The sequence below is a fragment of the Adiantum capillus-veneris genome, chromosome 22, assembly GCF_014529385.1.
Source record: "Adiantum capillus-veneris isolate H3 chromosome 22, ASM1452938v2, whole genome shotgun sequence".
In the NCBI taxonomy this organism is placed as follows: domain Eukaryota; kingdom Viridiplantae; phylum Streptophyta; class Polypodiopsida; order Polypodiales; family Pteridaceae; genus Adiantum; species Adiantum capillus-veneris.
In genome coordinates, this window is record NC_140952.1 from 127455843 (window position 1) to 127468164 (window position 12322).

The window sequence follows — 12322 nt, forward strand, 5'->3', positions numbered from 1 at the left end:
CAGTTAAGAATGTCATGATTATGGTGTCTACATATTTCAAAACTCTCAGAGGCAAGTCACTAAGGATGCAGGTGTCATTCCCGGCTCGAATGTGATGAGAATCATCAATGAAGCTATTGCTGCAGCGATTGCTTATGGTTTGGACAAGTCCTGATTTTTCACCTCGGAGATGGCACCTTTGATGTCCCTCGTCTTAGTACAATTGAAGAAGGTGAGGTGAAGGAGGTGAAGACCGGTAGACAAGGACTTTGAGCATCGCATAGTCAACCACCTCGTGCAGGCTGAGGACAGCTTGTCAGAGGGCAAAGAGGGTATTGTCAGTTGCCGCTCATACAACTATTGAAATCGACTCTCTCTATGAGCGTATAGACTTCTACTCCACTATCACAAGAGCCCAATTCAAGGAGCTGAGCATGCACATGTTCCAAAAGTGCATGGAGCCAATGGAAAACTGTTTGCGAGATGCAAAAACTGGAGAAGACCCTTTTTTTCAAATCAGGCAACACTGCTAGAGATCCAGGGCATCGTAGCAGTTGGATATATGAGCTGGCCTAATGCTGGGGCAGCCCAAGGCTTCCTGTCCCTGCACATTCAGCATACATGTTGACCAAGGTAGTGCCAAGTTTTTTTTTTCCAACAGATCCTGACTAAGAATATCGTCATGAGTTCTTTTGTCCATCTTAGCGTCTTTCAAGTTGCCACATGACTTCAAGATGTAAGCATAGGTTATTGCATCTGGAGACATGCACTCGCTTTGTATCAACTGAAACATCCCATAGCTTCTTGGCCCCCCTCCTATTTAGCATATCTTGCAATCAGTGCATTCTTAGAGTTAACATTCCGCAAAGGCAACTCCTCAAGAACCTTCTGTACTTTTTTGAAGCACACCACATCTGGCATACATGTCGATCAAGGCAGTGCCAAGCACGCAGCTTGTCTCACAATATCATCATTTCCCATTTCCCATCTCACAATGTCATCATTGCCCATATTGGAGTCCTGTGTAGGGCCACATGCCTTCAAGATGCAAGCATAGGTGATTACACCTGGAGAAACGCCCTGGTTTTGCATCTGCTAAAAATAGCCCAAAGATTCGCAATCAATGTGTTCCAAGAGACGACATTCCAGATAGGAAGCTCGTCAAGCACTTTCTAAGCCATCTGAAATATTTGGCATACATGTCAACCAAGCAACGACATCTTGTGTAATGCCACATGCCTTTAAGATGCAAGTGTACGTAGGTGATTGCATCTGGAGAGATCCCATCTCTTTGCATCTGCTAAAAACAGCCCAGAGTTTCCTGGTCTTGTCCCTGTTGGGCAAATCCCACAATCAATGCACTCCAAGAGACAACATTCTAAGACATTAGATATTAGTCTTGCGTGACACCACTAGATAGCATGAAATGGAAAAAATTCAGTGCTTCCTTCTCATGTCCATTCTCTATCAATATAGACAAGGGTGCGATGTTTTGAGCAAAAAAACTATCCAAAGTAGTCTTTGCCTTCCAAAGGTCCCCGCATCTTCCATACATGCTGACAAAGCTTGAATAAAACTGTCGAGTTGGTACCCAAGATAAAAGAGAACCTTTGGAAGTGATTCATGCAGGAACATGCATCGAGGACAGAGGCATAAGTGATATCATCGGGATAAACCCTTGGTTTTGCATGGAATGAAAATACTCCAATGCATCCTCAATGCATCCTCACTGCAAACACAATCGACCACAATGGTGTTGGATTGATTGTCCTTCTTCCAAGGCCTGCAAACTTGGACAAGCATTAAGAGCAGGTACAAAGGCCATGTTATTGGGTCCAACTCCTGCACCTTGCATACCATCATACAAACGAAGGGCTTCATAATATTTCTCATTGTGATAAAGAGCAACAACCATGGAAGTCCAAGACACCGTATCTTGGAATGGCATACTCTCAAAAACAACCCCAACAAGATAAAGGCTCCCACATTTCCATACATGTTGAGAAGCACGTTTTCTAATGTACAGTCTGGCAAAAACCCACTCCCATTAACAATGGCATGAATCCTTTGTCCCTCTTAAACGAAGCAGTGCCCTACACAAGCTTCGACATCACCTAAAAGAAAAACGCTCACTGGTTCAATCCCCTCAGTCAGCATGCTTTTCAAGAGAGAAAGAGCAGCTCGTTATGGCCGTTTTGAGTATAAGATGTCATCAGAGCACGGATAGGCATGCAATCAAAAACATTAGCTGCATAGAGCACTTGTCCACATTTCCCATACATGTTTATAAACGCAGTTCCACATACAATGTCAGATTCAAATTGCTCAGCTACTATAGAGGCATGCACTGCAATTCCCTCTTTCAAAAGTGCCAGATAGGAGCATGCATTCAGAACACAAACAAATGTGATCTTGTCTGCCTTGATGGATCCTGACACCAGCCCTTTTCTCTGTATCTCAACCGTCTCCTTCTTCCCCTCAGCCAGCCGGCCGCTGGCCCTTCTCCAGGATGTGACGGATTCATCGTCTCCTTGCTCTCGGCGAGGTCAACGTCAGCTACATACAGACAAACCCCTCTTCTAACACAAGCATGCGGTGGGTTCTGTAGTACTGTACCCTCGGCCTCACGTGTTGCATCGCCCGTTCACCATCGTTTCGAAGGATGTCTCGCTTAAAGTTAAATTGCATTCTCATCTGCTTTTCAACGAACATTCGAGATTTCAATCATCGGATGGTTGAATTTGAGCCAAGTGGCTCAGTCCACGATCCAGAAAGTCAAAAAGTTCATTAGGCTCACCAAGTAAATAGTAGGAAACCTCTCCGCAAATGGCCTAGATCGCTACGGGGTAGCGAGCAGGGGTCGAACACAAACAACGGAACCGGGAAACCCTAATTCCCCGTATAAAGAAAACAGGATTTGGTTGTAGGAAAGAAGACCATGCGCCAGCAGCCACGGTCGAGGTACGCTCCTGCGGGGGTCATGACCTTGTTCGTCAGTGCTGGGCGCAGAGCAACGCTGTGGATCTGCCCCCACGATAGGAAGCCGCTCGGTCATTTTGCCCTTGCTTGCGCGGCGCCGATTGGGGCACCCACATCCCGCCGGCCAAAGCTGAGAGAGAGAGAGAGAGAGAGAGAGAGAGAGAGAGAGAGAGAGAGAGAGAGTATACTTGCAGGCCCAGAGAGAGTATACTTGCAGGCCCAGGGATGAAAGACGACCTCTGATAGGAAGTGCCGTATGACACTGTTTCTCTGGCTCTGCTGCGCGTGGGTGTTCGCGTGTGTGAGATTGTGGGCTTCTTCCCCCTCGCTTTACCTCTCGGAGTTTCCAATCCAGAATGTTGTATCCGAGCAGAGTGCAGCGGGGCTTGAACCCTTAATTGATCTCATCACAGTTGCGTGCCCTGCAAAGCAGTGCTAGAGTGTATGATTTTTCACGGGTCGCTGAGGGCTTGCCAAGCATGGGCTGTGCTAAAATCTTGTGTATACTTAAACGATGCAGGAATTCAGAGCAGAGGGTCCCTCCGTGCCGTGTTTTTAAGACAGAAGAACGATATCTCCCTCGGGCCTCTGTGGGAGCTTTCAGTATGAAATGAAGGGCTCATCTGCTGCTCGGTTTTTTTTAAGGTGGACGAGAGAATACCCCTAAATGTTAATTGTGGGCAAATCATGACAATTGAACGATTTAAGGCTTGCTAAAGTTGGGTCTGACAGGCCATTACGTAGGTTTCTGAATGAACCGTCGCTTCCTTTACCTCGGAAGTGCACAAATCTTGTCAAATCCTTAGATGGAATTCCATTCAATATGTTCCTTTTGTATGCTTCTAGTCTCTTTTGGGCTGTTCATTATTTGCGCTGCATTTGTGTGATTTGAGACTAAGGGTTGTCTCCTTAATGGAAATATTGGAAAAATGTAGATCAGCAGACATACAGACTTGTAATTGTCTTGGCATTGTGCTGATATTTGGGTGACAAGATTTCTATCTCATCTGAAAAATGATTGAGTAAATACTAATGCCACCACAGCATTTAAATCTTGCTGTGTATTTTTGACGATGAGTAAGGGATGAATATTATGCACAAAATAAAACTCATAATCAGTGTCCATTGATGAATGTAGTGATCTATAAAGTATTTCCAATTATTAACTTAGGTTATCCTTGTAGGTGCTCCAGTATGAATTCTTGAAGGAAAAGTTCACTCTTCTTTTGGTCAATGAAAAGATTATTCTCTCAAAGCTTGAAAGTTTACTTGGAGATGTCGTTGATGAGATGTTGAAGTTAAATAACTGAGCAAGCTAATCTTGTTGGCTTCAAGTTATTAAGTCATTCAATGACTTTGGATATGTTACAAAACTGTGTCACACGAGTGTGCGTAGCTTGCCTTACCTGGATGGATAAGACTGTAGAGCTATCCTAAGAGCTACTACTCCCTCAAGCCAACACTGGCCTCCTAGTTTTATTTGTACAAGATACCAACGCACAAGCTAATCGCTTCTCCTCAATCCCAACCTTTCCTTGCTCATTTCATTGTTACCGCATACAATACTAACTCTTGCGAGTCTTAACTACGTCTCACTATCTTGAAATTTTCCATTCAAGAGGGGCTTTTGGAACATATTAATTGTGTATAGTTCTTCAATATAGAAGAACTTGGGAGCCAATCTCTACCAAGAAGTTACAAACCCTCTATTCCTCCCAAACCATTCACTTCTTCCAATTCTCCATTCAATCCATTCTTATTATATTGGATTGTAACTAAGACACTTACTTCAAGAGAGTTAGGTTTAGGTCAGGGTGAGTCATTGCACACTTTTGCTTGCTTGAGATATCTTCTTTAACCTCTTGGAGCAATTCTATCTTTAGTCTCTTGATTTTTTTATCTTTTTTTTAGTAGTTTCGAAGGCAAGGGACTTGTATGTTATTTGAGTTAATCTTTAGCATTGGGTTTGATAACTTAGTTTGATTCTTAGACGAATAATCCATTAAGGATCTTGATTGTAATTGTGGTCAATCTAGACCTAACCCTCTTTATAAACCATTATTCTTAAGAGTATACCTTGGTTTCGCTCCATGCCATTTTTGTACTCTATAGTCCTCTTATGCTTTGAAAGCAACCACATCTAAACCATCCATTGGAATCCTTTTTTTAAGCTTTGAGCCATTATTTGTACTCTTTAGTCCTCATATGCCTTGATAGAAACCAAAGCTACACCATGTCTTGAAATCTTTTTTCACATGCTTGAGGATAAACTTTTCATCTTGGAAATTCAAAACCTATTCTACCCTCTTTATCTCCCCCAATCCTTGATGATCTCTATTTTCTTATCTTATGATAGCTTGATAAGGTTGTGCTTGCGTTCTTCCATCCTTGCCTATCCCTCTCAAACCATTCCTACTTTTGTAGGAGGAATTACGTATCTGTTTGCCCTAACGATACTTTTTTCAGAGTGCCTCCTCTCTATAAATTGTTAAACCCCTCATAATCTCCACTTGCTTCTCCCCCCTGAGACCCTTTATTGCCAATCTCTTGGAATCGCTTTTCTTTTCCCTAACGTATTAGGGTTCCATACGTGTGACTCCATATTATGATATCAACCTGAGAATTGAACCCCTTTCCATCAATAAGAAGAATTAAATATCTTGTATTGGCTCACTCTAAACCTAATCATTGCCCTTTGTCAGAATGGTTGATTTGCAGGGTACCTTGGTAAGGTGGATATGGTTTTGGAGTGAACCTCCGATTGGCCTCGCTAAAGACCTCACATGTCGTTCACGATTATATGGGAAGAAGGTCGATGTATGGATATGTAGTACAGGACGGCATATGGATTGTATTTACATACAGATCCATGTGGACATTGTTTTAGAGTATTAATGCACAATATTGAGTCAGTCTTTAGCAAAGTGAGTCAGTGAATTTTCCCTTGGCAGTGAGATTTTTTATCAGTGTTTATGAATATTTTGGTTGAGATTATCACTTGAGATATTGTCTAAATACAAACGAAATCTTGTCAAAATCCTTTGGATGCAATTGAGAGTGAAGATGGTAGAAAGTTCAACTCAAGTCACACAGAGTAATGGAGAGAAGCTAACCAGAGAGAACTACAACATATGGTCTTACAGGATGGAGAACTTGATTATAGGCAAAGGTTTATGGGACTAGTGTGTTGAAGTTTGTTTGTAATCAAATAGAGAGAATGTTAAAAGCACATAAAACATGGCAAGCAGGAATAAAAGCTTACAAGAAGTGGATCGAGAATTCAAGGAAAGTGATGCATTGGATTTCACTATGCATTAGTGACTTTTTTGTACCACATGTGAAGAAGGTTCAATCTCCAAAGGAAGCATGGGAAATACTAGCAAGAATGAACAACTCCAATATAGAACCACGAAAAGTACACTTGAAGCAAAGGTTACATTGTGTATAGCAAGGAAGTAGATCCATATCGGGTTATGTGACAAAGATAAAGCAAATACAGAAAGATCTTGCGAGCATTAATATTGAAGTTCTAGATGATGACTTCGTTTCAGTGAGATTGAATGGTTTGTGGCCGGAATACAAGTCATTGGATACATCTATATCTATTCGAGGACACATGCTTGATTTTGAAGAGTTAGTAAACCTTTGTTTGCTAGAAGAGGTGAAGTTAAGCAAGTCAGGTCCTCCTACATAAATAACAATTTCAAAGATCAGGTTTTTTACTCTAGAGGTCATGGAAACAACAGAGGTGAAAGAGAAAACTATAGTCGTGGAAACAATGCTGGAAGATGTCAAAGGCAAAACCAACAAAGTCAAAGTTACAATGATTCCAATCAAAGAGGCAGGGGGAGAGCCCGACTTTGTGGACGTGGAGGTGGACGATTTGTACATCCTCAAAGAGATAGATATTGTAACAGATGTAGCATTTATGGTCATTTTGAAAGAGAATGTTATACAAGGCTAAATCAAAATCGTGATCGTGGTGGAAGAGGTCGAGGTTATGACAGACATGGAGGAAACTTTGCTGGATATAATCCTTATGATCAAAATATATATGACAATAGATCGAGTGGACATTTATTTCCTATGGAGCATGTTGGAAGCATGGTGGAGCCACATCATACAGATGATTGGTATTTAGATAGTGGTGCCACAAATCATATGACATATCATGGTGAATGGTTTGACAGAAAAGAGAAGTTAGAAGAGGATGAGTTTGTCGCTACAGGTGATGATACTATGCATCGGATTACGCATGTTGGTGCAGTTCCATTGCTAGAAAAAGACGTGACATTCAACACATTGGGAGATGTTCTATATGTGCTTTCAATCATAAAGAATTTAGCAGTAGTTGAACAAATGATATATCAAGGGTTACAAGTCCGTTTTAATCGTTATGGCTACTTCATAGAGGAGTTTCACAAAGGCAAACCGAGCAAAATATTGGCACGTGGAAGAAAGAAAGGTCGCTTGTTCTCATTGGAGGCTGGAGATCCATGTTTACACAGCAGTATGTATGCAAACAAATCAATCACTCAAGATAATTGGGCAAAGTTATGGCATAAGAGGATTGGTCATGTCAGTTTTAGAAGACTGAAGCATATGCAATCAAATCAAATTGTACGTGGATTACCAAAGTTTGGTAGATTGGATTTTGATCATGTTTGTGAAGCTTGTCAATTTGGAAAGCAATCTCGTTTACCATTTCCAAAGAGGGGGAGAATTAGCCAAAGTCCTTTGGAAATTGTTCATTCAGATATTTGGGGACCTTGTGATCATGCTACGTCGAATAGTTGTCGATATTTTATGACATTCACATATGATTACAGTAGAATGACATGGGTTTACTTTTTAAAGGTAAAGTCAGAGACATTTGAAGTATTCTTGGAGTTCAAAGTTATGGTTGAGAAAGAGAATGGTTGTCAAATTAAATACTTACGTACACATGGAGGGGAGAGTACATGTCACACAGTTTTAATGATTACTTATGTGAACAAGGCATAAGAAGACAGATTACTTACAGATATACAACACAACAAAATAGAGTTGCTGAGAGAAAGAATAGTCATAGCAAAAATTGCAAGTCATGATGAATGAGATGAATATGCCATTAACATTTTGGGCTGAAGTAGTTCATACAACAGTACACATTATGAATCGAACACCAACAGCTACCATTCATGAAATTTCACCTTATGAGAGACTTTATGGGATCAAACCAACAGTCTCCTACATGAAAGTTTTTGGATGTGTTTGCTATGTTCATGTGCCAAATGAAGTAAGAAAGAAGATGGAACCAAAGACAGTAAAGTGTATATTCTTGGGCTATCCATCTGAAAAGAAAGGTTACAAGTGCTATGATCCTACGACAAGACAAGTTTATGTCAATAGAGATGTCAGATTTTGTGAACATGAACTATGGTATAAATCAAAGCCAGTGATGATAGAAGATGAGTATGAAGAGCAAGAGAATATGCATCATGTTGTTGATAAGCTAGGACCATCAACAAGAACTGTTTCAGGACCACATATGGCAGAGGAGAGTACAGGAAGTGCCAACCCATGAAACGATCGTTTGCGAGATAAAAAGCAAGACAAGAAAGGCAAGAAGAAAGTGGTTGAGAGTTCTGGAGATGAAAGCTTCGATGAAGAGCATGGTTTACCACATTTGAGGACACCTGGCAGTAAGCATGCTGAGAAATATGTACCTCCATATGCAAGAGTTGAAGAGAAGAGTGCACCACAGTTGAGAAGATCAGAGAGGGTGCGTTATCCAGTTGATAGATTGACATACAACAGTTACATGCGTACACATGATGCATAGATGGTTTCACGTGTGCAACATAAAGAGCCTACATGTTTTCAAGAGGCAATTGAAAAATCAGAATGGGAGTCAGCTATGGATGATGAGATGGATGCTCTTGTGAAGAATGACACTTGGGATTTGGTTTGCTTGCCAAATGAAAAGAAAGCAATTGGTTCAAAATGGGTATACAAAGTCAAGTACAAGTCACATGGTAGTGTAGAAAGATACAAAGCGAGGCTTGTTGTTAAAGGTTATGCACAAACAAAAGGTCTTGATTATAATGAGACATTTAGTCCAGTTGCAAAGATGGAAATAGTCAGATTGGTGATAGCAATGGCAAGTATGTTCGGTTGGAAGTTACGACAAATGGATGTCGATAATGCATTCTTGAACGGTGACTTGGAAGAAGAAGTTTATATGATACAGCTAGAGGGTTATCAATATCCAGAGTTTTCATATTATGTGTGTAAGTTGAAAAAAGCATTGTATGGTTTGAAGCCAGCATCTAGAGCTTGGTGTGAAAAGATACCTAGATTTTTGAAGAAGATTGGATTTAAACAGTGTACTGCTGATCACTCATTGTTTTTGAAGCATGTTGATGGAGAGATCGTAGTTATTGTTATCTATATTGATGACTTGATTCTCACTGGAAGTCATGATGAGCAAATTTTGCATGTCAAGAAGAGTTTGTTGAGAGAATTCAACATGAAGGACCTTAATGAGTTGAGATATTTCTTGAGAATTGAAATTGTCGACACTTTATCAGGAGTTTGGATGATACAAAGACAATACACGCTGGATATGCTTGAGAAGTATGGAATGACAACGTGCAAACCGGTTGATACACCTCTTGATCAAAATGTTAAGTTGATTGATGATGGACATTACATTGAGAATGTCACTATGTATCGCAAAATGGTTGGAAGTCTTATTTACTTGACAATAACAAGGCCAGATTTGAGTTATGAAATGGGTGTTGTGAGTCAATTCATGTAAAAGCCATGTAAAAGTCATCTTGGTGCATTGAGACGAATTATGAGATATGCGAAAGCCACTATCAGTTATGGAATGTTTTATGAAAAGAATGGGAAGCTATCTTTATGGTTACACATGCAGATTGGACATGAGATTTTACAGATAGAAGATCTACAAATGGTTATGCATTTTCCATTGGCAATGGTATGATAAGTTGGAGTAGTAAGAAGCAATCAAATGTAGCATTATCAAGTACAGAAGCTGAATTTCATGGAGCAGCTTTGGCAGCATATGAAGAGTCATGGTTGAGAGTACTTATGGTAGACTTTGGTTTTGACAATCTTGACAGTGTCATTATCTATTGTGACAATATTAGCAGCATCATGTTGGCAAAGAATCCAGTTTACCATACTCGCACTAAACACATTGAAGTACATTATTTCTTCATTAGAGAAAGTTTTGGCATGTGAGATTAATTTGGTGTATGTGAAGACCAATAATCAAGTTGCGGCTATATTTACAAAAGCTCTTGGAAAGGAAAAGTTTTACTACTTTCGTGAAGCATTGGGAATCCATCATATGCAAGCTCATTCTGAGCTTGAGGGGGAGTGTTAAAGAATATATCCGTTGTGCTAAGGACAGCCGGACACTGACTATACCATGTTGTAAATATGATTGGGATAATAGTTCAAAGAGAAGAAGAGTGAGCAGCATATTGAATGGCTGCTGATGACAGGGTAACGATTGTGTGTGTAAACACACTCATTTAACCTAAAAAATCATGTCTATAACTCGTGTCCTTCTAATTTTTGTAAAACCCTTCCTTACAGATTAAAAAACTATTCTCGATGTATCCATAAACTCTCTTATCTAGGATTAAATGCCCCAAGAGTTAGTGCCCCATCCCTTGGTTGAAGGTACTTCTCATATTCCATTGATAAATAACTATCCAACCTTGAAGTTTGTCAACTAACTTGAAAAGCCTTAACTTAAATGGTTGAGAGCAACCTCCCTCCTTGTTCCTCCAAGCACGATTGCCTATATAAACGTAGACAGAATGTATCAACATAATAAGGGTCGAAACATGTTGGCGATTAATACAATTTCTCCTTCCTAAGCTTTTCCCTTCTTACCCCTTTTTGTGGAGTAGTTTGAACGTTGCTAAAATACTATCGGAGGATTACATTGCTCGACTATTGAGAAGATTTCAAAAACAAGACTCCTAGGAATACTAAACAAAGTCTAAAGTGACGTGCGTCTCTTTATGCAAAAATGTACATTGAAAGAAAACTTTCCAATTGAAGTGTTGAGAAAGGGGAATGCAACATTTACCTTCAATGTGTTTAAATCTATTTCCGCTCAAAGTCAAGAAGATGAAAGTGGCTTGAACTTCTTATACTGCATTGTCTTGTGATACTTTGTAGGAAGTTGGGCATTGATTGCCAACATTATTTCCCCAAAATCAACAAAAATATTGTCCCTTACCTTCGCACCTAATTCAAAGCCAAAGCACTATTGAAAACATAGGCGGGTCCACTTGCATAATTTTAAATGTTGAAATTAGGTAGAACTAGCCAGCTCGGAACAATTGATGGTATAAATATAATACTAAACGGATAATGGCAAAATATTTTAAATGCAACTCCCTATTAGTGTAATGAGTACCACATCTTCGTTAAGGCAACCAAACTATTCATTGAAGTGATAGAGTTTTGAAATCTTCTAAGTGATTGTAGAAAATAAAAAATTTAATGACTCTACAAAAGTGTTGAATTTGTCCATTATAAAAGTTGGTAAGATTAATGTTGACAAGCTCTTTAATAAATTTACGAAGTTTGTAAATTAGAAGTGTCGTTGAGATTTTGTTAGTCCAAAGAAGGGAGCTTTGCAAACATTATCCCTTTTATCTGATGGTTCACATTGATAAAAGCAAACAAAGCTATGAATTTGGATTGATACAACAAAAATATTTTCTTTAGGTTGAATTGGCTACTACCCAAAGCTCTTCACCAAGCACCGAGAACATTGGATGGAGAGTTCCATCGATTATATTGTTCTTTGCGCGCACACAGTATATAAGCCCTAAATGATGGTATATATCTGTATACCATCATTTACAGCATATACCTTCGAACCACTATGTTCTGAGATGATGCAGACCTTGCAGAGCTAAGGAGCTTCCAATTGCATAAGGGCCTGTGCAGCACGTGCTCAGGCTCATACAGAACACGCATATGTTTTCAGATTGCAGTCTCACAACAGTAAATTCCTAAATCTTATAATGCTTGAATCATCCTCTGTAACTCAAGACAACCAGCAAGGAAAAGAAAACCATCAAATAGCTGTCAAGAACCATGATGTGTTATGCCATGTCCTTTGACTAACTCGGAATAAGTGAGGCTGTGCTCAATGCATCCATCACTACAGTCGCCCCTTCACCCTCCATTCTATGCTCTCATGCAAAGCCTCCATGATTTAGATGCTTTTGAGATCTTCCTCGAGTGAACCCATTAACCTGTAGCTCCTCCACCTTTCTCATTCCTCCCTTCCCAAAGTTAGTTTTGAGAGGTAGGCCTCTAATTA

The 12322-nt window shown here is 40.0% G+C and overlaps 1 pseudogene; it reads right to left on the reverse strand.

The window, feature by feature from the left end:
- Nucleotides 1-2055: 2055 nt before the first annotated feature.
- On the reverse strand, nucleotides 2056-2707 carry LOC147430189 (pentatricopeptide repeat-containing protein At2g42920, chloroplastic-like; annotated as a pseudogene).
- Between the last annotated feature and the right edge of the window lie 9615 nt (nucleotides 2708-12322).